Below are 23,962 nucleotides of genomic sequence, written 5' to 3'. Positions count from 1 at the left end.
TTTTGGAAGGGAAAGCTTTAGGAACAGAGGATAGAAGGAATAAACCTGGAGAGTCCACAGAGTTACATGGAGTCAGAGATAAGGATGCGAGAGAGCCCCGAATTACGAGATCTACAAAAACTAGAAATAAGTAAAACAAAGGGAGATGAGTGTAGAATTTTGTCTTTAAACATCAACGGATTAAACTCGCCAGTGAAAAGGCGGAAACTTTTTAATAAGCTCATTAGCCAACAATTAGATATCGTTGCAATCCAGGAAGTCCATATAAAGGAACAACAAAAACATTTACTAGCCCAACCAAAATTAGGGAACTTGTTCGTTTCATTAGACCGACAAAAGAAAAAGAGAGGGGTGGCATTATATGTAAATCAGAAATTGGCAGCCAAACAAATTTATAATGACAAAGAGGGTAGAATATTGATAGTTGAGGTTGAAATAAACCATAGGAAGGTGATGATGGTAGAGATATATGCCCCAAATCGCAATCAAGAACAGTTTTTCAAGACACTACATAATAAGATATGTAGCATAGATCATGATGAGATCTGCTTGCTAGGAGACTTTAATGCTATTTTAGATACGAATCTGGACTATATGGGCAAGATCATTAGGAAAAAGAAAAGAAGAACTTTACCGAGATCTTTTTTTTAATTTGGCTAGAGACTTAAACATTCAGGATGTTTGGAGGGAGAGAAACCACAAGGCAAGACAATATACATATTACTCTAATCGGCATAATTCATGGTCTAGAATTGATATAGTATGGATGACAAAAGAAATCAACTCCGAAGTTGAAGAGGTGTGTATTGAGACAGGCACTTGGGCAGACCATAACCCCATGAAATTTAGCTGGAAAGGTTCAAAAAAAATATCTAGATGGACCTTACAAAGATCAATCTTAAAAGAAAATGATTTTAAATCAAAGATGGAGAGAGAATTAGATCTCTTCTTCAAGGAAAATAAAGTTGAAGACACCTCTGTACAAAATAACTGGGACACAGCCAAGGCAATAATGAGAGGAGTAGCATTGGCATATATGATAAATAAGAACAAGGGGAAAAAACAACAACGGAAAAGGTTAGAAGGGGAATATAAAAGTTTAGAAACAATACTCCAACAAGACCCACAAAAAAGAATATCAGACAATCAATGGATTTGATTAAACATAAGCTTAATATTCTAGATAAAGAGAAACTAGCACAACAAATGAGAGGCATAAAACAAAACTTTTTTGAAAATGCAAACAAACCGGGCCGATGGCTCGCATATAAATTGAAAAAACAAAAAGAGAAAAGCTGGATTAGTAAATTATGTGATGACAAAGGGAGAATACACTATCAGGAAGAGGAGAAAAAAACTATAGCCCAGGAATTTTATGAGCAATTATACAAAGAAGATAGTCAGATAAATGTGGAGAAAGTGGAGGAATGTTTCCAAAAAGCTAAACTACCTAAGGTTACAGAGGAAATCAGAAATATGCTGAACGAAGAAATTAGGTTGTCCGAGGTGATAAAGGCCATTAACGAACAAAAAAACAATAAAGCATCGGGTCCTGACGGTCTCCCGATAGAAATCTATAAGGAACAACAAAATATTTTAGCACAACCCTTACTGGAGGTGTTTAATGCAGTATTAGAAGACGCAAGAACGCCTAAATCTTGGTCTGAGGCAAATATAGTTCTCATCCCGAAAGACAATACTGATTATACATCAATTCAAAATTATAGACCTATATTGCTACTCAATTCGGATTATAAGATATTTACATCAATCATAGCTGAACGACTTAAACGATTCCTGAATGACTTTATACATGTAGACCAGAATGGCTTCCTTGCTAAGAGGCAAACTAAACATAATATTAGAGTAATACTGGATACGTTAGAGTATTACGAACTACACAGCGGACAACAGATGGCGTTACTATTTCTAGATGCCCAGAAGGCTTTTGATAATGTGAAATGGTCATTTTTATATCAACAACTCAATTTTATGGATATGGGTGAAAAATTTATAAACATAATTAGGGCAATCTATACTAACCAGGAAGCAAAAGTCATTATTAATGGGGAAACATCTAGGAAATTTCAAATACAAAAGGGAACACGGCAAGGTTGCCCTTTATCTCCACTGCTGTTCATACTGACACTAGAAGTCCTAACGAGAACAATTAGAAATGACCCACAGATAAAAGGATTAGCTATTAAAAAGGAAACTTTTAAACTCCAAGCATTTGCGGATGATCTGGTCTTCATCATGGAGGACCCATACCACACGGGACCAAAATTACTGGAAGAATTAATTAAATATGGTGAAGTTGCTGGATTGAAAATAAATAGACATAAGACTAAGATGATTGTTAAAAATATGACTAATAAACAAAAAGAAAAATTGGCTGGAATTATGGACATAGAAATAGTCAAAAAAATAAAATACCTAGGAATTAATATCACGGCTAGATGCACCTCACTTAAAGAAGATAACTATGATAAAATAGTGAAACAAATAAAAGGTGATTTGGAAAGATGGGGAAACCTGAAACTTTCATTATTGGGGAGAATTGCGGTTATCAAGATGAATGTCCTGCCCAAAATCGTGTTTTTGTTCCAAAATATTCCAATACAACTTGACTCTAAATTCTTTTGAAATCTGAACAAACTATCACTAAATTTTGTTTGGCAAGGCAAAAAACCAAGAATCAAAATGAAATACTTGCAGGATACAAAGGAAAACGGGGGTTTTGGATTGCCAGACTGGGAGTTATATTATCATGCCGCGGCGTTAAATTGGATTAGAGAATGGATAATTTTGAAAAATAGAAGATTACTGACTTTAGAAGGCCATGATTTACAATTTGGTTGGCACACCTTTTTATGGACTGAGAAACAAGGATTATCTTCACACTTTCAAAAACATCGGATTAGGCAAGCATTATTTAACATCTGGAACAAAATTAGAACTCACAATTATACTAAAGTACCAGTCTGGCTATCCACTCTCGAAGCGATTGTTTACCCAAATCTATTTGATTTGGGCAACATAATTTCATATAAGGATATCATGAATGATAAGGGGGAATTGAAGTCTAGAAATGAATTAGATTTGCAAGGAATAAAACTAGATTGGTGGGCCTATTTACAGATTCAATCAAGATTCAGGAAGGATAAAAAAGAATGGGGGATAAATACCCAGGAAACAGCCTTGGACAAAATATTATTGGGCTCAGATAATAAACAGATAAAGAAATTATATAATTTGCTTCTGGGATACAAGCTGTTCGAGGAACAAGTGAAGGACCCTATGTTGACTTGGGCTAAAAATCTGGGACATGGCATTGACCTTGATACATGGCAAACGCTCTGGGACAGAAATAAAAGAATAACATTGGCTTCATCTTACAAAGAAAACCTATTCAAAATGTTCTATCAATGGCATCTTCCTCCAGCACGTTTAGCCAAAATGTATAAGACAGTATCTCCCAAATGTTGGAAGTGCTCCGAAGAACTAGGTACATACTTTCATACGTGATGGTCCTGTAGCAACTCACAAAGATTTTGGCAAATGATTTGGGCATGGCTAAAAGAAATATTAAGACATGAAGTTGAGTTCAGTCCAGAATTTTTCCTATTGGGCATAACAAAAGAGAAATACCCTAAAGATGAGTTGTATCTGATGATTCACATTATTACAGCAGCAAGAATGAAATTTGCCCAGAATTGGAAAAGGAGTGAAATCCCAGTAGAAAACGAGTTAATTTGGGAATGCGCAGAAATGGATAAATTAACTTTGGAAATTAAAAATAAAGACCAATCAGGTTACTACAAAATTTGGAATAAATTTTATCTTTGGCGGGAACAAAAGGAAGGTCTCTATTAGAACGTATAGATTGGTTGTGTCAAAGCTCGTCCTGCAGCAAGCAGGGCAAAGTACTGAACACAGGAACAAGAGACCTCCGCTGCGAACTGAAAGCACTTTATTCCCCAAGGCAACAGCCGCAGCAAGAGACAAAGCCAGCGTTGGCCGCTACCTACAGCCAACGCTGCTATATACACACCCGAAACACCCACCCATACTCCACCCAAACACGCCCACGTCGTCCCATTCCCTATATCTTTCCCACCCCTCCCCTACAAGCCCCTTCGCCCGGCGCCTAACCAGGTAAGCCCCCTCCCGTGCTCTGCCGCCACCATGCTCCACCCCCTCACCCCCTCCCTGCCGCGCCCATCTCTGGACCCCCCTGTGGTCGTCTACGTTCGGGGCCCCCAGCCACCCAAGCATTGCGACGGGGAGGGACCCGTCCCCCAACAGGCTCGCCGGCTCCCGAGAAACACAGTCCCGTGCATGACCGTACAGTGCCCCGGGCTGCTCCGCTGAACGTGGTCCCGGCAGCCGAAGCCGGGGAAGGGCCGGCGTCGTGCTGCGGGCTCCCGAAGCGGCAGTCCCACTACCAGCTGGTCTGGAGCTTCCGTTGGGCGTGCCACCGGCTGGGGAGCCCCGTGCAGGCGTGGCGTCGGCCGGAGGAGACAGCCGCAGCAGCGCGGTCTCCGAAGCCTCCTGAAGCGCGGCCGAAACTCCCGAAGCCTCCCAGGCCGCCGTGACGCAGGGTGGGTCCGGGCCTCTGCTGGTCGCGCCGTGGGCCGGGGAGACCTGCGCAGACGCACCGCTGGGCGAAGACGGCAGCCGCGGCGCGGATGGGGAAAGCAGAAGCGGCGGCGCGGCCCCCGGAGCCTTCCGGGCCACCGCAGAGCCGGGCGAGTCCGGTGCGGCCTCCGGAGCCTCTCGGGCCGCTGAGGAGCTAGGCAAGTCCGGCGTGGCCTCCGGAGCCTTTCGGGCCGCGGGTGCCAGGCAGGGGGTGCCGTAGAGGTGGAGGGCCCCCCCCTCAAGTGTCAGGCTCCCGAGGCCCGACATGCTGCGCCCTCTACCAGGGGCCCACCTGGAATGCAAGGAGAGAGGGGTGAGTGCTCCGTTATGTGTCCTGCAGTCTCCCCCTGGGTCCCTCCCGGCTTCCCTGGATGTTTCCGGTGGAACGCTCGGAGAAGGCGTGGCGCGCACACATCCCCGTCCCACACCCAGGTGGCCTCCTCCATGGGGTATCCCTTCCAGAGCACCAAGTATTGCACCCGCCCCCTCCGTTTTCGGGAGTCCAGGATCTCCTGTACCTCATAGTGGTCGCCGTGTACAGGCCCTGGGCCGCCCTCCCCCACCGCCGCAGAGGCGGTTGTTGCAGGCTTCAGCAGGCTACTGTGGAAGACAGGGTGTATCTTCCCAAGGAGGGGGGGTAGCCGAAGCCTGACGGTGACAGGGTTTACTACCTGTATTACCTGGAACGGCCCGAGATACTTGGGCCCTAGCTTCTTACAGGGCACCTGTAGCCGCAGGTACTTCGTGGAGAGGTACACAAGATCACCTACTTTAGGGGGTGCAAACGGCCGTCTCTTCCTGTCTGCCTGCTCTTTGTATGTCCCTGCAGCCCGCTCTAACGCCTTCTTCGCTATCCCCCATACCTCCTCCAACCGGTGCATCCACTCCCCAGGTGTGCAGGACGCAGGGGCACCCTGGTCACAACCCGCGATGGGGACGAATTCATAACCAGAGACTACTTTATAAGGGGAGAACCCAGTGCTGCTATGCACCGTGTTGTTGTAGGCTACTTCCGCAAAGGCTAGCAGGTCCACCGATTCAGACTGCTGGTATGAGACGTAACAACGCAGGTATCGCTCCACCGCCGCGTTTGCACGTTCCGCAGCCCCGTTTGTGCTTGGGTGGTACGCCGAGCTCAGGCCCTGTGTTGCTCCGATGTAACGCACGAAGTCCTTCCAGAACCGGGCCATGAATTGCACCCCACGGTCTGAGATGATACGTCGTGGCACCCCGTGGAGACGGTAGATGTGCTGGACAAACAGCCAGGCCAGCCGACGGGCCGAAGGCAACCCCTTGCAGGGAATAAAGTGGGCCTGTTTCGAGAACAAGTCCACCACTGTCCACAAAACGTTGTACCCCCTGCTTTCCGGTAGCTCGACCACAAAGTCCATGGCAATGTCCTGCCAAGGCCGTACGGGGTCCGCCACCTGTTGCAGAAGCCCTGCCGGTTTGCTGGTGGAGGGCTTGGTGGTTGCGCAAACGCGGCATTTCTGCACGTAGCTCTCGATGTCTCGCCTCATGGTCGGCCACCAGAACTGGCGGCGGGCCAAATGTAGTTTTTTTACGAACCCGTAATGGCCTGCCTGCCTGGCGTCATGGCACTGATAGAGCGCTCGATCCCGTGCCACCGCAGGCACATACAGCCTGACCCCGTGCCAAGCTAAGCCGTCCCGCAACGTGAGCGTATCGGGGTGCGCCTGCATCCATTCATCAGTTGCCAGCGCCCCCTTACAGGCCCGCAGGAAGTCGTCCGTCAAGGCGTTGGCCTTGTGCTCCGCCCCCTCCACCGGGTGGGGTGGCAGTACCAGTGCCTGTACTACCTCCTCTTTCCGGCAATCGTATTGAGGTAGCCGTGACAAGGCGTCTGCCAGGAAGTTTCTACCCCCGGGCACATACTTGAGCCGGAACCGGAAGCGCTGAAAGTACTGGGCCCACCGCACGCGCTTCGGGGACAGACGGCGGGGTGTTTGCAGGGCTTCCAGGTTTTTGTGGTCCGTCCATACCTCGAATTCTTGACTAGCCCCCTCAAGAAGGTGTCTCCATGTCCCCAAGGCCCAGCGGACCGCGAAAGCCTCTTTCTCCCAGATAGCCCAAGCCCTCTCCGTGGTGGTCAGTTTCTTGGAAGCGTATGCGCAGGGCCGCAGCTCCCCCATCGCATGCCGCTGCAGAAGGACAGCCCCAACGGCCACGTCACTCGCATCGGCCTGCACTACGTAGGGCAGGTCAGGGTTCGGGTGTCGTAGGACGGGCTCCTTAGCAAATTGTGCCTTGAGCATCTCAAAAGCCCGCTGGCATGCAGTGGTCCACACTAGCTTTTGCCCTGGCCGCGGAGGTGTTGCTGTTTGCTTTGTCCGCAGCAGATCTGTGAGCGGCAAGGCGATGGAAGCGAAGTTCGGAATGAACTGGCGATAAAAATTAGCGAAACCCAGGAAGCTCTGCAACTGTTTCCGGGTTTGTGGGGCCTGCCACTGTTGGATGGCCTCCACCTTCCCTGGGTCCATCTCCACCCCGTTTGAGGACACCCGATATCCCAAATAGTCCAGCCGGGGCTTGTGAAACTCACATTTAGAGAGTTTCACATACAATTGGGCGTCCCTCAGTTTGGTTAGTACACACCGAACCAGGGCGACATGCTCCTCCAGCGTTGACGTGTATATGAGAATGTCATCGAGATAGACCAGGACCCCCGGTACAAATGATCATGCAGGACTTGGTTAATCAACTGCATGAAGACCGCGGGTGCTCCTTGCAGACCAAACGGCATTACCCTGAACTGAAAGCTCCCCAACGGGCAATTGAAAGCCGTCTTCCATTCGTCGCCGGCTTTGATCCGGACATGGTAGTACGCCTCCCTGAGGTCTAATTTGGTGAACACCCGGCCCGTAGCCAAATGGGCCAGGAGGTCCTTCAGCAGAGGGAGGGGGTACAAGTGCTCTACACATACCGCGTTAACCCCCCGGTAATCTACGCACAGTCTTAGGGTCCCGTCCTTCTTCTCCCTGAATAGGACAGGGGCCGCCATCTTGGACCGGGCGGGCTGGATGAACCCCCTCCGCAGGTTCTTATCTATGTATTGTCGAAGCTCCTGCATCTCCCGGGGCGCCATTGCGTACATGCGGGGTTTCGGCAGTTTTGCCCCCGGCTCCAGTTCGATGGCGCAGTCCGTGGGGCGGTGGGGCGGCAAGGCATCACACTCTTTCTCATCGAAGACGTCTGCTAGATCGCCGTACTCCCGTGGCACCTGTATCTCAAGCCCAGCTCCCACCCCTGCGGCCCTCTCTGGCCCTCCGGTCCCCTCCGGACCCATGAAGGAATGCTTTGCAGGGGGTTGGGGCCCTGTCCCTAGACGAAGGTGTCGGCACCCCCCCTCCCAAAAGACCGTGGGGCCCCATCTGTCCAACCACGTGAGCCCCAGGATGACCGCCTCCGTCATGGACGGCACCACGACAAACCGTAGGGTCTCCCAGTGTGTACCCAATTCCATCCTCACCGGTGCCGTCACATGCGTGATCGGTGCCCCACCCAGAAGGGACCCGTCTACCTGCTGGACCCGGAGAGGTTTGGGGAGCTGCTGAAGGGGGATGTCGGCCTCCCTTGCCGTTGCCAGGCTGATAAGGCAGCACGTGCTACCTGTATCGATCAAAGCCTTACATTCCCTCTTTTCGCCTGTTTGTGGGCTTATCAACGTCACAGGCAACACAAAAGGGCACACTGGAGCACTTACCATCGGGTCCTCCTCGTACTCATTGTCCTCAGACCCGTCGGATGTGTCGGTCTGTCCATCCGCCGGCCCCTCTGGACGCACCGGGGTTGACGTTCGGGGTGTCTTGTCGGCCACCTGGTACGCTGCTCTGGAGCGCTCCGCGGTTCTCCTGGGGGTTGGGACCCGTGCCACCGGGGGGTTGGGCCCTGGCCGGGGCGGTGGTAACGGGCAGTCCACCGCCCGGTGGCCCGGTTGGTCACATCGGAAGCAGCGAAACGTTGGATGGGGTGCCGGTAGGGGGGCAGGTTGTGGCACCGCCGGCCCGGGCTTCCGCCCCTCGGCTTTCGGCCCTCCCCCGGCCCTCCAGGCTCCAGGGCCCGCTTCAGGCCTGCCCCGAGTGTCCTGCAATCCAATATCCAGCTCCACCGCCACCCTGAACCAGTCCTGAAGCTGTGCCGGGACCCCCCGAACCACACATGCCCGCCGGAGAGCTCCATCAAGGCCGGCCCGAAAGTGGTGCACCAGCAAGCGCTCTGGCCACGAGCGCAACCTGCCCGCAACCCTGCGGAACCCGTGCACGTACTCCTCCGCTGGCCGACCCCGCTGCCTGATGGCTAAGACCTCAGCTTCCGCACGGTGTATATGGGAAACATCCTCAAACCGGACGCGCAGGGCATCCAGGAATAGCCCGACGTCGCCGAGTTCACGGGCGTGGTCACTATAAAGATCCGCTGCCCAGGTCGCAGCCTCTCCCTGAAGGCATGCGGTGACCGCCACCACCATCACCCACTGTGATGCGTAGTCCTGGGCATTCCCGTCCAGATGGTTAATCACCTGACCCAGGAACATAGCCAGGCAGTCGGGGTGGCCATCATAGGTTACGGTGAGCGGTGGAGGTCCCCATACCACACCCGGACCCCAATGCCCAACAGGTGAAGGGGCTTGGGCCTGGGATGCCCCCGCCGGCCTGGGTGCCGGATGTCCAGAGGCCCGTTCGGGTGTTGGCCACGCATCTCGCCCTCCTTGTGCTAGCGTGGATGAGGGCCGAGCGCCAACCTCCCCGGGCACCTTGAACTTCGGGCTGGCCAGTCAGAAGCGGGACGTCGCTGGCTGACTGGGTGCCCCCCAAAGAGACCACTGGCCTGTGTCTCCTTCAGGGCCCATGGCCGCCCAGGAACCGCTGTCACGTGCCCCGACCTCTCCAAACCTATCACGCAGCACGTCCATAGTCTGGCTACCAGGGGCGGTTGAATAGCTCCATTCTTCGCCATCGTCCTCAGTCAGCCGACACTCCCTCCAACCCAGTGGAGCCCCGCTGGGCCGGCCCGTTCGCCCTTGCTCGAGTCCCGTGCGGCCCAGGACCGAGCTCAGCCACCACTCCCCCCCCAGGGTCTGGCTGCTGGCACCCTGGGACTCCGCCACAGGGTCTGCTGGTGGTGCTTCCCGCACCTTAGGCCGCACAGCTGGCTGGGCGTCCTCCACTTCCCTCTCCTCGGGTGGTGTTGCCTCCGCCCCGGCCACGCCGGCCTCCTCCAATCCAGTCTCCAGGGCGGCTCCTTGCAAGCCCTCTGCCATGGCACACAAAGCGGAACACAGCAGAAAGGCAGAAAGGCCGCGGTGCTATGATAATGCTGGCTTTCTGTCAAAGCTCGTCCTGCAGCAAGGAGGGCAAAGTACCGAACACAGGAACGAGAGACCTCCGCTGCGAACTGAAAGCACTTTATTCCCCAAGGCAACAGCCGCAGCAAGAGACAAAGCCAGCGTTGGCCGCTACCTGCAGCCAACGCTGCTATATACACACCCGAAACACCCACCCATACTCCACCCAAACACGCCCACACCCTCCCATTCCCTATATCTTTCCCACCCCTCCCCTACAAGCCCCTTCGCCCGGTGCCTAACCAGGTAAGCCCCCTCCCGTGCTCTGCCACCACCATGCTCCACCCCCTCACCCCCTCCCTGCCGCGCCCATCTCTGGACCCCCCTGTGGTCGTCTACGTTCGGGGCCCCCAGCCACCCAAGCATTGCGACGGGGAGGGACCCGTCCCCCAACAGGCTCGCCGGCTCCCGAGAAACACAGTCCTGTGCACGACCGTCCAGTGCCCCGGGCTGCTCCGCTGAACGTGGTCCCGGCAGCCGAAGCCGGGGAAGGGCCAGCGTCGTGCTGCGGGCTCCCGAAGCAGCGGTCCCACTACCAGCTGGTCTGGAGCTTCCGTTGGGCGTGCCACCGGCTGGGGAGCCCCGTGCAGGCATGGCGTCGGCCAGAGGAGACAGCCACAGCAGCGCGGTCTCCGAAGCCTCCTGAAACTCCCGAAGCCTCCCAGGCTGCCATGACGCAGGGTGGGTCCGGGCCTCTGCCGGTCGCGCCGTGGGCCGGGGAGACCTGCGCAGACGCGCCGCCGGGCGAAGACGGCAGCCGCGGCGCAGATGGGGAAAGCAGAAGCGGCAGTGCGGGCCCCGGAGCCTTCCGGGCCGCCGCGGAGCTGGGCGAGTCCGGCGCGGCCTCCGGAGCCTCTCGGGCCGCTGAGGAGCTAGGCAAGTCCGGCGTGGCCTCCGGAGCCTCTCGGGCCGCTGTAGAGCTGGGCGGGTCCGGCGGGTGCCAGGCAGGGGGTGCCGTAGAGGTGGAGTGGCCCCCCCCCTCAAGTGTCGGGCTCCTGAGGCCCGACAGGTTGATTGTTCTAAGTATTGTATTATATTTAATTGATTTGTATCTTAAGTGTATTTTATGTGTACATATATGAATATTGTAGACAAGAAGGTATGTCAGTCCGTTTGTACCGTGTCCAATGTTTTAAATAATAAATTTAATAAAGTTTTTTTAAAAAAGAAAATAATACCTAAGAGAATTGAAGGAGTTGTAATTCAACCCTTGTTTAAAATGAAGGAGTTGTGAGATTTAAAAACCCAAAATCTGACACTCACAACTTGAAGACAAGTCTGGTTAACAAAGGCAAAGATTTATTGAAACGAAAATTGAAAATAATAAAGAAAATAATAAAGAAAGAAAGCGTTTGCAAACGCGGCCTCTTAGACCCTTCCCAAATTGGATTGGGTTCAAAGAGCTCACTGAGCAAGTTTCAAACCAGGCATTTATACTTTCTTTTCTCGATACATGCCCCACTAAGAAACTTAAGTTAGTCTTTGAAGTCATTTACATTTCTAAAAGATCTTCTTTGAACTTTTACATCCCAAAGACTTATTGTAACAACTTCCTTACATCCCTCACTACATTATCTTGTTTTACTCACCACCTTGAGATGTTCCTATTCTTTTTAACATTTCAAAAGAACTTTGTTGATTACCATGTGTGAATTCTCTGTCTAAGCAGGAACATCTTAGTGTTACATTTGATACAATTCATTGGTGTTACATTTTATACAATTTATTGGTGTTACATTTTATACAATTTATAAAAGAATAACCTTTATTTATTTTCCTTTAATTCCACCTTTTTTCTCTTCTACCTGAATTATTCTTTTATACTTTTAGGAATTCATCATTCCCTAATTTTTCTTCAAATTCCTATGGAAGCAAGTTATTATATTCTGAGTCTTCTTTCCCCAACTCTTGTTTTCCTACCTTCATTATTAACATTGTTTCTTTCTTCCCTTTTTCAATTGAAGTTGTTATTAAAGTCATACTTTTCATTGTTCGTCTTATTAGTATTTGTATGAGAGGAATCAAACATTGTAAAAACATAATAGCCAAGAATCCTAGTATTGCAAATTTTGCTAGTTCTTTCCAATTTGCAAACCACCCTCCGAAACAGTTATTTACCCCATCTAAGGTCAATCCCTGCCAGGTTTGGACTGGGACATGAGCTAATTTTATCATCTTGTCTGTAATTTCCTTTACTACCTTACCACTCTCATCTACTTCAATGCAGCAATTGCTCAAATCAAATTTTCCACACACACCTCCTTCTTGAGCTAATAAGTAGTCTAAGGCTAACCGATTCTGCATGATGTAGGTTCGAGACTTTACACTTTCCTTAGGTGACTGTGTTAGAGTACTTACAGTGTCATTGGTAATTACTTCAAGCACTGCTTGTAGCCTAATTACCCTATTTAGAATATAGATGGGCTCTCTGGCACCTAAAGTGCCATCTTCCGCCCATGTAGCTGGTCCATAATAGTTGATGATCTTCTCTGGAGTCCAATCATCTTTCCAGGTTCCAATTTTTATTTCTAGGACTTTTATCATATACAGTTAGCCCCAGCAATTGTTTTTGTTTGATGGGGAGAAGGAAAAAGCTTGGCTTTATTATTCCTAAAATACAAGATCCATACCACCCCTTGGGTAGATACCCATAGGCATATTTTCCACATATCCAATAAATACCTATCCAGTCCAGGGTGTCGTTTTCAGGATCTTTTAAATAAGCCACCTCAGTTATTTCACTTAATGTCTCTTTCTTTGATATTCCACTTCCTTCCCACCAACTGTCGTTGTTCCATACAGTCAAGCAAATCATGTCTCCTACTGCTACCTTCCTATTCTTTCTTTGTCTTTCATAACATACTTTCCCAACTAAATTTGTGGTTAATGCCCATGTTCCCTCTTTTCCTTTTGTGAACTTGAGAGTTTTATTTTTCCACATTTCCACCACAATGTCATGTTTTAATTCTTGAGCCTCCCATGGCCATTGTTCTCCCATATTTGTTCCTCCACAAACAAAACAATTACTCACTGTTAGAGTCTTAGCAATTTCTTCAGCCAATTGTACAAACATATTCACTGTTTTCTTAGGAAATTCAGGTAATTCTAATTTTTCGAATTCCTGATAATATGACCAAAAGATACTTTTGCATTGGTTTTACTTTAGTGGTTTCTATTTTTTAATACTAGCCACCCCCACGGGTCTTTTCCAGTTCCATCTATCCCTATCCGAATTCCTTATTTTCTAGTGACTGATTTATATATATACACACTGGGTTACATTTTCCTCGAGTGCAATCAGTCCTGGTACTCCCAATACTGATATTCACTTCCTTTGGACCTATACTTCTCTCATTTGGGACTGTAGTAGTGTACCAATAATCATAGGTTGGAGCAAAGGCAACATGTCCTGTACTTAATGTATGCGCTCTCTGAAATAAATACTTCCTTTCTTTTATATAACTTCTTTCCCACTCTAAGTTTTCACATCTCACCCCAAACGAGTTATCAGATCCTTGTCCATTATTAATAGCTTGGCAAGCATCAAAGCACACACCCACACTAGTTTCGCCCCTGGTTTCATTATGGGCTATATAACCTCGTCTGATTTGACTTAATGAGAACATATGAAATGCATTTCCCTCTCCTTTTTGTCATTTCTACGCATTGCGTACATGGTTCTAATGGTTGGACAGGTTTTAAGAGTATAATAAGGAGAATTCCCAAGTACCACCCAGCAATGTTCCAATACATCCTTTATGCTCCTAATATCATACTCTATCTTACACCCTGTACATAAAATGCAATCAATACAATGGGAGCAACAACAACACCCACAAAGGCACTTACAAAACCAGCACCTCCGGGAAGTATTGGATTTTCTCAATCTTGGCTTTCTCTGGTCGAAGTGGAAGCATCTAAAAAAATGCAATGTTTAGTCCTTATGCCTCTTTACCCCTCCTTCTGTCAAGAGTTCGTTAGGTCCTTCAAAACTTTAACTTCAGTGGATCTCCTTGGTGAGATTCCACCTTCCACCTCTCTGGGGCTGGCACGGGCCCTTGCACTTGGGGGTAATGAGTCCAGCCTTTTTCAGCTGTCCAGATGGCTGTTTCAGTAGTTAACAAGACGATGTAAGGTCCCTCCCAAGTTGGAGTTAGTTTTTCATCTTTCCAGGCTTTTATCAACACCCACTGCCCTGCTTTGTATCGGTGTACTGCAAAGTCCAAGGGTGGAGTTTGAGCAAGAATGCCTTTCTGTCGCAAGAGAGAAAAACATCTGGACAGTTCAAGTACATATTTTCTTATTATTTTATCTTTCAGTTCAACTCGTGGCAATCCCTCCTTTCCCATATAAGGTACTCCAAACATGAGTTCAAATGATGACAATCCAATATCTTTACGTGGTTGTGTTTGTATCCTTAATAAGGCCAAGGGGAGGCATTTATTCCAGGGTAAATTTATTTTCTCCATTAATTTAATCAAAGTTTGTTTTAATTTTTGATTCGAACATTCAGAAATCCCAGAACTACTGGGGTGCCAAGCTGTGTGATAATCCCATTTAATTCCTACGGCCTCATTAATTAATTTTACTACCCTTGCTGTAAAATGCGTCCCCTGGTCACTATCTATTACTTCAGGAAGACCATACCTGGGTATTATGTTTTCTAACAATATTTTGCCCGTGGTGCTAGCATTTGCATTCACACATGGAAAAGCTTCCACCCATCGAGTTAAATGATCCACTATGACAAGCAAAAACCTTATTTTTCCTGCTTTTGGTAATTCAGTATAGTCAATTTGAATTCTCTGAAAAGGTCGTATTGCCATCTCCCTTCCCCTTATTGGTTGTTTTCTTGTTGTTGTTGTTGTTAGTTGCAAAGTCGTGTCCGACCCATCGCGACCCTATGGACAATGTTCCTCCAGGCCTTCCTGTCCTCTACCAGGTGGTTGTTTTCTTAGCGCTGCTTTATTTGTTTTTAGACAGACCATACATTTTCTAACCATTTGTAAGGCCAGCCTATATATTCCTTTACATCTGTGTATCAAATCTATTAAAGCTTGTGCCCCCCAGTGTGTCCCTTCATGTAACCTCTCAATCAGATTTCTCATGATCGGTTTATTTAACATCTTTCTCCCATCTGGCAATATCCACTTCTCACTTTCTTCTACTTCCCATGTTTCTCTCTTTCCATATTTCTATAGTACATTCTTGTTCCTTCAGCATTTTAAGGCTTGCGTTAAGGCATACAATTCACACGTTTAGGATGACCCTGTTAGTGGCAATCCTCTTGTTTCCAACAATTTTAATGCATGCAATTCACAAATCTGTGCAAACCAAATTAAAAACAACTTTTCTGTTTCTCCCTTCTATTATCCATTCATTCACTGCCCTTCTGCCAATCTGGCCTAATTTCTGTCTTTTCTGCTTCCACAGCTTTTATCAACTTTTGCATGAGCCAACTGTTTCCCTTAGCTATTAATCAATCCTCTATGTTTCTCTTCTCCAAAAGTATTGAAGATTCCATAATCATATTTGGAGTCAGTGTATATGTTCCCCTTTTCCTTTATTAACAATCTCAGAGCCTGCTGTAAGGCATAAAATCCACAGGTTAGTGCTGATTAAGGGAGGGAAATTCTCCCAGCTTCCACTTCCATTTTCTTTCCATTTACTATCCCACCTTCATTGTGTCTTTTTTTTTCCTTTTTTTCTTTTTCTTTTTTGTTTTCCCAACTACTTTGCTATGAGCAAGTGGATACCTCCTTTCGGCTTTCTGATTTAAAATTACCCACACTTAACAAGAAATGCTAACCACCAAGACTTCCCCAAATGTCAATTTTAGACAGAAATGCCACTGGCTGCCTCTTTTCCCCCACTTCTGGGTCAAAAGCTCCTCCAAGCCATTATTTACAAACAAATTACCTAGTGAAGAGCCAACAAAAGAGCGCTCACCAAACTGTTAGAGCTTGTTAACATTAGGCTCCTTTTCTAACAGTTTTCAATACAAATCTTTAATCAAAACAGCATAGCTCATATATAATCCCCAAAATTTTCTCAACTCCTTTGTTTTAAACAAGGGTTGAATTACAATTCCTTCAATGCTCTTAGGTATTATTTTCTATCAGTGTGTCCTGCACACAGACATAAAAACATAAAAATAAAAACAACAACAAAAAGCAACTCTACAAAAATAAATAAATAAACAAGCTTAATAAGATTTTCTGAGTTACTGAAATAGTCCTATACCAAACTTTAATATTGCTTTTAATATAAAGTTAGTCAAATTCCAATTTAATCCTATTCCAATCAGATGGAAACAAATTTCCATCAAGTAGGTTAAAACTTACAAATCTAAGCAAAACAATTCAAAGTAATTTCTTTTGGTTGATGAATATATATATATATATATATATATATGTCTAATTAAAACTCAATTTCCAAAAAAGATTGTCTAACAATTAATCTCTCCTCTTTCAAGTAAAATAATTGCAAGCTGAAACTGCAAGAGTGGGCATTAAATTTCACATCCACCCCCCCTTCCTCAGACTGGAATTCTAAGCAGAGAAAAAAATGGTTAAAATGACCAGCCCCCCCCTCTTCTCTCTCTCTCTCTCTCTCTCTCTCTCTCTCTCTCTCTCTCTCTCTCTCTCTCTCTCTCTCTCTCTCTCTCTCTCTCTCTTAAAGTAACAGGGGAGGGGGGAAGAGAAAGAGACAGGAGAAAAAGAATAAAAGAAATTTTACAAAAATCTCACCACTAAAAAAAATTGCTCTCCTTCACATGCATTTTCCATAAATTCTCTCACACATTGTCCATGAAACTTGTCTCATTGTTTTGTTTTTTTTTTCATTTACTTTAAAATCTGCAATTTACTATTCCTTTCACAGCCTGGGACTGGTGGGGGTGAGTGATTTTTGAAGGTGTGGGAAGTCAGCTCCCCAGAGAAGGAAATATTAAAAGGGCAGGAAAATACATTTCCTAAAAAGAAGTTAAAGGCAGAAAAGCATGCCCAGTTTTTCTTAATAGCCCCAAGTCTCCCTCCCCCAAGCAGAAACCAACTGTATAGAAATGCACATGTGATAATCTTGTCAGGAAACTGGGATTAGGAAGAAAGATCTCTAGAGTCAACATCAGCCACAGCCCCAGGGAAGCAGGGGACATAATAGGACATACAACCAGCAAGAATTTTAGAGGGGCACACCTAGTCTCAGGACAGAATACGTGACAAAGGAAATACAAAGCTTGAAACAGGAAATAACTCCAGACAATAGAGTCCAGGGGGTATAAAAACCCACTACCCACATGTGCTCAGCCCTTCTTTTTCTGTTGGATCCATCTTTCTGTCTGGCTTTCCTTTGCAATAAACTACAACCTTCTTCCCAAAGCAGTCGCCATGTTTATTCCCCACTTGGAGGAACCACGATGAAGACTTTTCTTACTACAATTTGGCACCCCAATGGGACTCCAAGCTAACCTTTCCAATGGACTGAGACTGGTAATGCCTGTTAGATGTTTTGTGCCAGCCATGGCAGTTCCCCAAAAAGGTCATCAGATGGGAGCAAAGAGGCTTCTTTGCTTCCACTGATGAACCAAGGGTCTCGGACCCGACAGCCCCATTGGCGAGAGAGTTTTATGGTCAGGGAGGGACCAAGACCCCCCATAAATACCTCTGCACGAGGGGCTGTTCTAGTTTCTAGTTCTCCATTTCTAGCTTCTAGTTCCAGTTCTCCTCTCCTAGCTCTTAGTCCTTCTCTTGTTTTAGTTATGTAATTGCTAGCTTGTTTTATTTTATTTCTCTCTCACATGCAGGCATGAATGCTTTCATGCCAAGTATTTCTTTCTCTTTGATCTATCATTGAATAAAGCTAATATGATTGCATCTCTGCATGATGCCTTTACTTGGAAGCTCCTTTAACGATTCATCGTGAGATCACCTCACAAGTTGGTAGCCAGAGGATGGTTTAAAGGAATGCTTCCAAGCCAGCCAGGATCTATCCAACAAGATGTCTGGAAGACCCGGCTCAAATCCATTTATAACAGATGGCAGGACTTCTCCTATCGTGACCAGAAGTCATCGATCACAGACGGCATCCCTGCCTACATCCAAGTCTTCAGTTCCTGAAGCAACCTCCGCTACAGGTGAGAGCACAAATGACCTCCACCCCGTCAGAGGATCCAGCAGAACATCTGGGAGCGCCCCGCATGCCTTCCCCTCCCTGAACGCCACAGAGGAGAACATAGAAGGTTTGCAGACTGCCCAAGACTGCTCAGATGCTGCAGAGACGGACCTGGCTGAAACCAAACGCCGCGTGAGTAAGCTGACTGCACAGGAACGTGAAGAGCTGCTTAAAGAGATCTTTGCAATGCAGGGGAGGGGGAAGGCAGCCCAGGAAACCACGCAGGAAGCCTCCGAACACGTGGTGAGTCTTTCCCTAGCGACCACGAGGCCTCCAAATATGGCGCCCACCACCCTTAGTGACCCCGGGACCCCAGGGCTTTTGGCGCGAACCCCCCCGCCCAGCTGTGAGCTACAGCTTCCTGGGGCAAGCGGAAACAAGATGGCTCCGCCCACATGGTCTGGCACAGGAAACAAGATGGCAGCCCCCTGTAAGCCCAAACGGTCTAACAAAGACAAACCTTTTTCAAGCCTGGAAAGCCAGCAGTCCCTGGCATCCAGCAGAAATAGCATGCAATCCCTGGCATCCGGCCAAAGCAGCATGCAAATTCCTGAGCTCTCCCCACCACAAAGCCTAAAGTCCTATGATGACAATGAGGTCTGTCCAGCCGAGACTCCTACAAATGCTGCAGCCATTCAGGCCGCCATCCAGCTCCTAACTGATGCCCTGGGGCCCAAAAAGATGTTGGGGGTAGCCACCCCCCCTCCAAGGCCTCCCATCCTCTCCCCAGGGCGCAACTGCCGGGGGGAATCCAGCCTGCAGCCTCCCAACAATCAACCCCCGCGGCCTCCCACCTTCTCTTCAGGTCTTCAGGACCAGCCAGGCAAACCAGGCAATGCTGAAAGTCCATGTGCTTGCAATTCTCGGGAGGATTCATTGCAACAACTGCGAGCTGGCAAATCTGGGCTCCGCCCCCCCAATGCCTCATGGGAAGAAGGGAGAAATCCTAAACAACACCCTTCCCCGGATCACATGGTTTCCGGGCACGCCCATCTGGAGTTACTAAATAGTCAAGAAAGGATTCCCTCCTCGACCACTAGAGGGACCCCTTTCACTGTAGGAACCCCTTTACCTTTCCCTTTTATGTCAATGGACATTTCAGAGATTTTTGAAAATGGGTGTGAGAAGGACTATCTTCCAGCAGCAAATCTTCCAAGCGATTTTAAAAAGCTACAACTGGGAGGGGAAAATTATAACAGGTGGAGTAAAGATATACAGCTATATCTCTTAAAGAATGGGACTCTACAAATGGTTCAGAAACCACCCCCTCCCCCATGGGGATGTCAAGAAGAGCGGCGACATTTGCAAGCATACTCTGCTCTGCTCAGTTCACTGGATAATAACTTGTTCTCCAGCATCCCAGCAGGTCTCAGAGCTGCTCAAGTTTGGCAACTATTATACAATTTATTCAACAGAGATTTTTGAAAATGGGTGTGAGAAGGACTATCTTCCAGCAGCAAATCTTCCAAGCGATTTTAAAAAGCTACAACTGGGAGGGGAAAATTATAACAGGTGGAGTAAAGATATACAGCTATATCTCTTAAAGAATGGGACTCTACAAATGGTTCAGAAACCACCCCCTCCCCCATGGGGATGTCAAGAAGAGCGGCGACATTTGCAAGCATACTCTGCTCTGCTCAGTTCACTGGATAATAACTTGTTCTCCAGCATCCCAGCAGGTCTCAGAGCTGCTCAAGTTTGGCAACTATTATACAATTTATTCAACAGCGATACCATTGGTTCCATCACCAGATATACAACTGAGCTTTATACAACCAAACTGAGGTTTGGTGCCAGCATGCCTGAGCATCTTGCAAAATTAAAGGCACTCAGGGCAGAATTGATATCCAGAGATTTTCCTGTAACTGATGTGAACATGGTCGCGATCATTTTTGCTTCCCTAGACAGGAGTTGGAGCAATTTCATTGTTTCACTCGAAGCGGTCAAGAGGGAAGACATAAATCTGTCCTACCTCACAGGAAGACTGATCGAGGAGGATAGAAGGAGACGAGATGCCGGAGAATACGCCAGAGTCACCACTCAGCAAGCCAGAAAGGGGCGCCACAACTCAGAGCAAATTAATGCTCTACTTAAGTGTTTCATCTGTGGCTCTGAGGAGCACCTCAAGAAAGACTGCCCCCATCAACATCAAGCCCCTAAACGTGGTCCCAATCAAGCAAGGGGCAAGGAAGGGGGTGTGGCAGGGGCAAAGGAAATTTTCTGCATACTTGTTCCCTCACCCCCACAACAAAGGCTGATAGCTCCACTGACTTATGGTTACTGGACTCTGGAGCTTCTTCTCACATTACTAATATGAGTCAAGGTTTTAAAAGGTTAAAGAAAATTAACTCATCTGTCAAAGTGGCAAACGGTGATACTGCTTTAGTTGTTCGGGAGGGGTTTGTTTCTGTACCTGGACGTGGGAAAGTTGAAGGTGTTTTACATGCTCCCTCCATAGCCAACAACCTATTAAGCATTACCAAATTGTGTGACGATGACAAAGTGGAAGTTTTATTTCGCAAGGGGGGAGGTCATGTCACCCGGAACCAGAAGGTCATTGGAAATATAGCCATAATAAATGGCTTACCATATTTTTCTCCCAAGCCACCACAGCCTGCCCCAAGGCTTTCCAAGGGCAGTGTGGGCAAGGAGCCTGAATCTCAGCAGGCACCTACAGCACCACTCAAGGCAACTAGAGCCAAGAGGGTGTCAGTGGGGAAGCCGCTTCACAATAAGTGTGCCCACCTCCTCCACAGGAGGCTAGGTCATGCAAGCTTCCCTGTAGTTAAAAAGATGGGAGAGTTTACTGAGGGAGTCCAGCTCAAGGACTGTGACGTGTTTCTGGACTGTGCCATTTGCAAGAAAACAAAGAGGAAGGCTGCTCCTATCTTAAAGGTGTCATTACGTAAGGCTCACTACCCATACCAACTGGTACATGTTGACCTAGTTGGGCCTTTTACACCATCCCTAGGAAAGAAAAAGTATTTTCTCACTGCCGTTGATGATTTTTCATGATACGGCCACGTGTATACCCTCACAGAAAAATCTGAAGCCTTTGACGCCATAAAGTCACTGTACAACTTCGTAGAGACCCAGTACAAGACCAAGATCGCACAATTGCAGAGCGATCGCAGGGCTGAGTTCATGTCTCAGAAGTTCCAGGACTGGGTAAGGCGTAAGGGCATCCGCCATTTTCTTACTGCACCATTCACCCCTTCGCAAAATGGTGTAGCTGAGAAAAGAAATGGAATCCTGCAAACTATGATGCGTAGTCTGATTGCAGATGCTAATGTCGCAGAATCATACTGGGGGGAGGCAATTCATTATGCCAATTACACCTTAAACCGCACCTGGAGCAGTGTTGTGAACCAGACCCCATATTTCCTGGTTCACGGTAGGAAACCAAATCTGGGACATTTGCGTGTTTTTGGTTCCTACGCATGGGTGCACATCCCCAAGCAGCTGCGGAAGAAGGAGAGATCTGTTTCCCAGAGACTAAGGTTCTTGGGTTATGCTCCTGGCTCCAAGGCCTATCGTTTCCTGGGAGAAGGGGGCAGGCCTGTGACTTCCCAATCTGCCTCTTTCGAAGAGGACTCCAATTGGACCCAGATCCACTCAAATGATCTGAGCCCATATGCCAACCGACCCAGCAAGGACACACCGACCGCGACATCACCAGAGGCGACCACGTACCCTGCCACCGACAAAAGTGAGGAACAAGACGAAGATGCGTCCAGTCCCACGGAGGAAGACACGCCATTTTCACCCCCAGCAACGCCTCAGAGACCCACAGAAGAAAAGAGCAGTGAGTGGCAGAAGGTAAGGAGGTCAAAGCGGTCCAACAAAGGGGTCCCGCCAAAGAGAATTGACATTGGCCACATCGCGTCTGTCAACAGCGTTGTGGTCACCCCAAAATCCTTCTCTGACATCCAGGAGCTGCCCATCGAAGAGCAGGAGAAATGGCAGCTCGCGATGGAGAAGGAGATGCAGAGCTTAAAGAAACTCAAAGTCTTCACCCCCCAGCAACCACCAAAGGAGAGGAAAGTCATTGGCACAAGGTGGGTTTACAAGGCCAAACCACTTGCCAATGGCCTCTACCTATATAAGGCCTGTTTGGTAGCCCAAGGTTTCGCTCAGCGCTATATGGAAGACTACTCGGAGACTTACTCTCCAACCGTCCGGGCAGAGAGCGTCAAGGCCGCCCTCGTGACTGCAGCCGCTCTGGGAGAAGAAGTCTTCCAATTCGACATCCAGACGGCTTACCTCCACGCCAACTTGGACCGGCAGATCTACGTGAGGGCCCCTCCTGGCTACCAGCAAGAAGGGGGAAATACATGGTTGCTTCACAAAGGGTTATATGGTCTCAAACAGTCAGGGAAATTATGGTATGACTGTCTTAGAAAGAGTTTAGAATGAGTTGGTTTCTCAGCATCCCGTGCAGATGAATGTGTTTTCACACGCAATTCCAAGGGAACCACAGAACGGGTGTTAGTTTATGTGGACGATCTATTATATGTAGGGCCTAACAAGAAAGGGTGTGATGAATTTGCCAAGGCCCTGGAAGAAAAGTTTACTCTGAAGTCTTTGGGGCGGGTTGACAAGTACTTGGGTGTGCATATTTTGGCCACTAAGGGGGGGTTCGCTCTATCTCAAAAAGAAAAGATAGAGGAATTACTGGCCAAATGCAAAATGACAGAATCTAATCCTACGCATAGCCCAATGCAAAGTGACTTTTACAACCACACCCATAAGGACGGTCCTGAGTCCACAGATAACACGCTTTACAGATCTGTGATTGGCTCCTTGCTATACATCAGCAATTGGAGCAGACCTGACATAGCTTTAGCTGTGAATCTATTGTCCAGGCACGTGGAACACCCAAAGGAATTCCACTGGACTGCTGTTAAAAGGGTGCTTAGATACCTTAAGGGCACAGCTGATGCCCTCCTTATGCTAGAACCAGAGAAGGGGAAGACGGCCCAGCTCTCCGCTTACTCAGACGCAGACTGGGCTGGCGACACCAAAAGTAGACGGAGCACTTCTGGTTTCCTCATATTGCTAAATGGCTGCCCAATACATTGGCATGTTAGGCAGCAAAAAATTATTTCTTGCTCCACGGCCGAGGCTGAATATGCCAGCCTGTCAGACACGGCCAATGATTTGACTTGGTTCAATGAGCTGATAACAAACATCTGGGCATCTCCCCCTCTACCCATTCAAATTCTAGAGGACAACACTGCCGCAATTGCAATCTCGGGCGCTTATGCAGTAGGATCTAGATCTCGCCATATAGACATACGCTATAAAAATGTCAGGCAGCTTACCAAAAAGGGTCTTATACATGTTGAGCACTGTAATACAGCTGACCAGATAGCTGATCTGTTTACCAAACCTGTTCCCATTGACCGGCACAACCTTCTGTGTAAGCGTTTGTGTTTGGCCTTCTGAATGTTTTTATGCATGTCTATGACACCTGCTCGCCCCTCACATACATTCACTGGTCCCTGTCATTGGCTGGCAAGAAGGGGAATTGTTAGATGTTTTGTGCCAGCCATGGCAGTTCCCCAAAAAGGTCATCAGATGGGAGCAAAGAGGCTTCTTTGCTTCCACTGATGAGCCAAGGGTCTCAGACCCGACAGCCCCATTGGCGAGAGAGTTTTATGGTCAGGGAGGGACCAAGACCCCCCATAAATACCTCTGCACGAGGGGCTGTTCTAGTTTCTAGTTCTCCATTTCTAGCTTCTAGTTCCAGTTCTCCTCTCCTAGCTCTTAGTCCTTCTCTTGTTT

This window comes from Vipera ursinii, assembly GCF_947247035.1.
Source record: "Vipera ursinii genome assembly, chromosome: W".
In the NCBI taxonomy this organism is placed as follows: Eukaryota; Metazoa; Chordata; class Lepidosauria; order Squamata; family Viperidae; genus Vipera; species Vipera ursinii.
The sequence above is the reverse complement of the archived record's forward strand: the minus strand, read 5'-3'. Positions refer to the sequence as shown.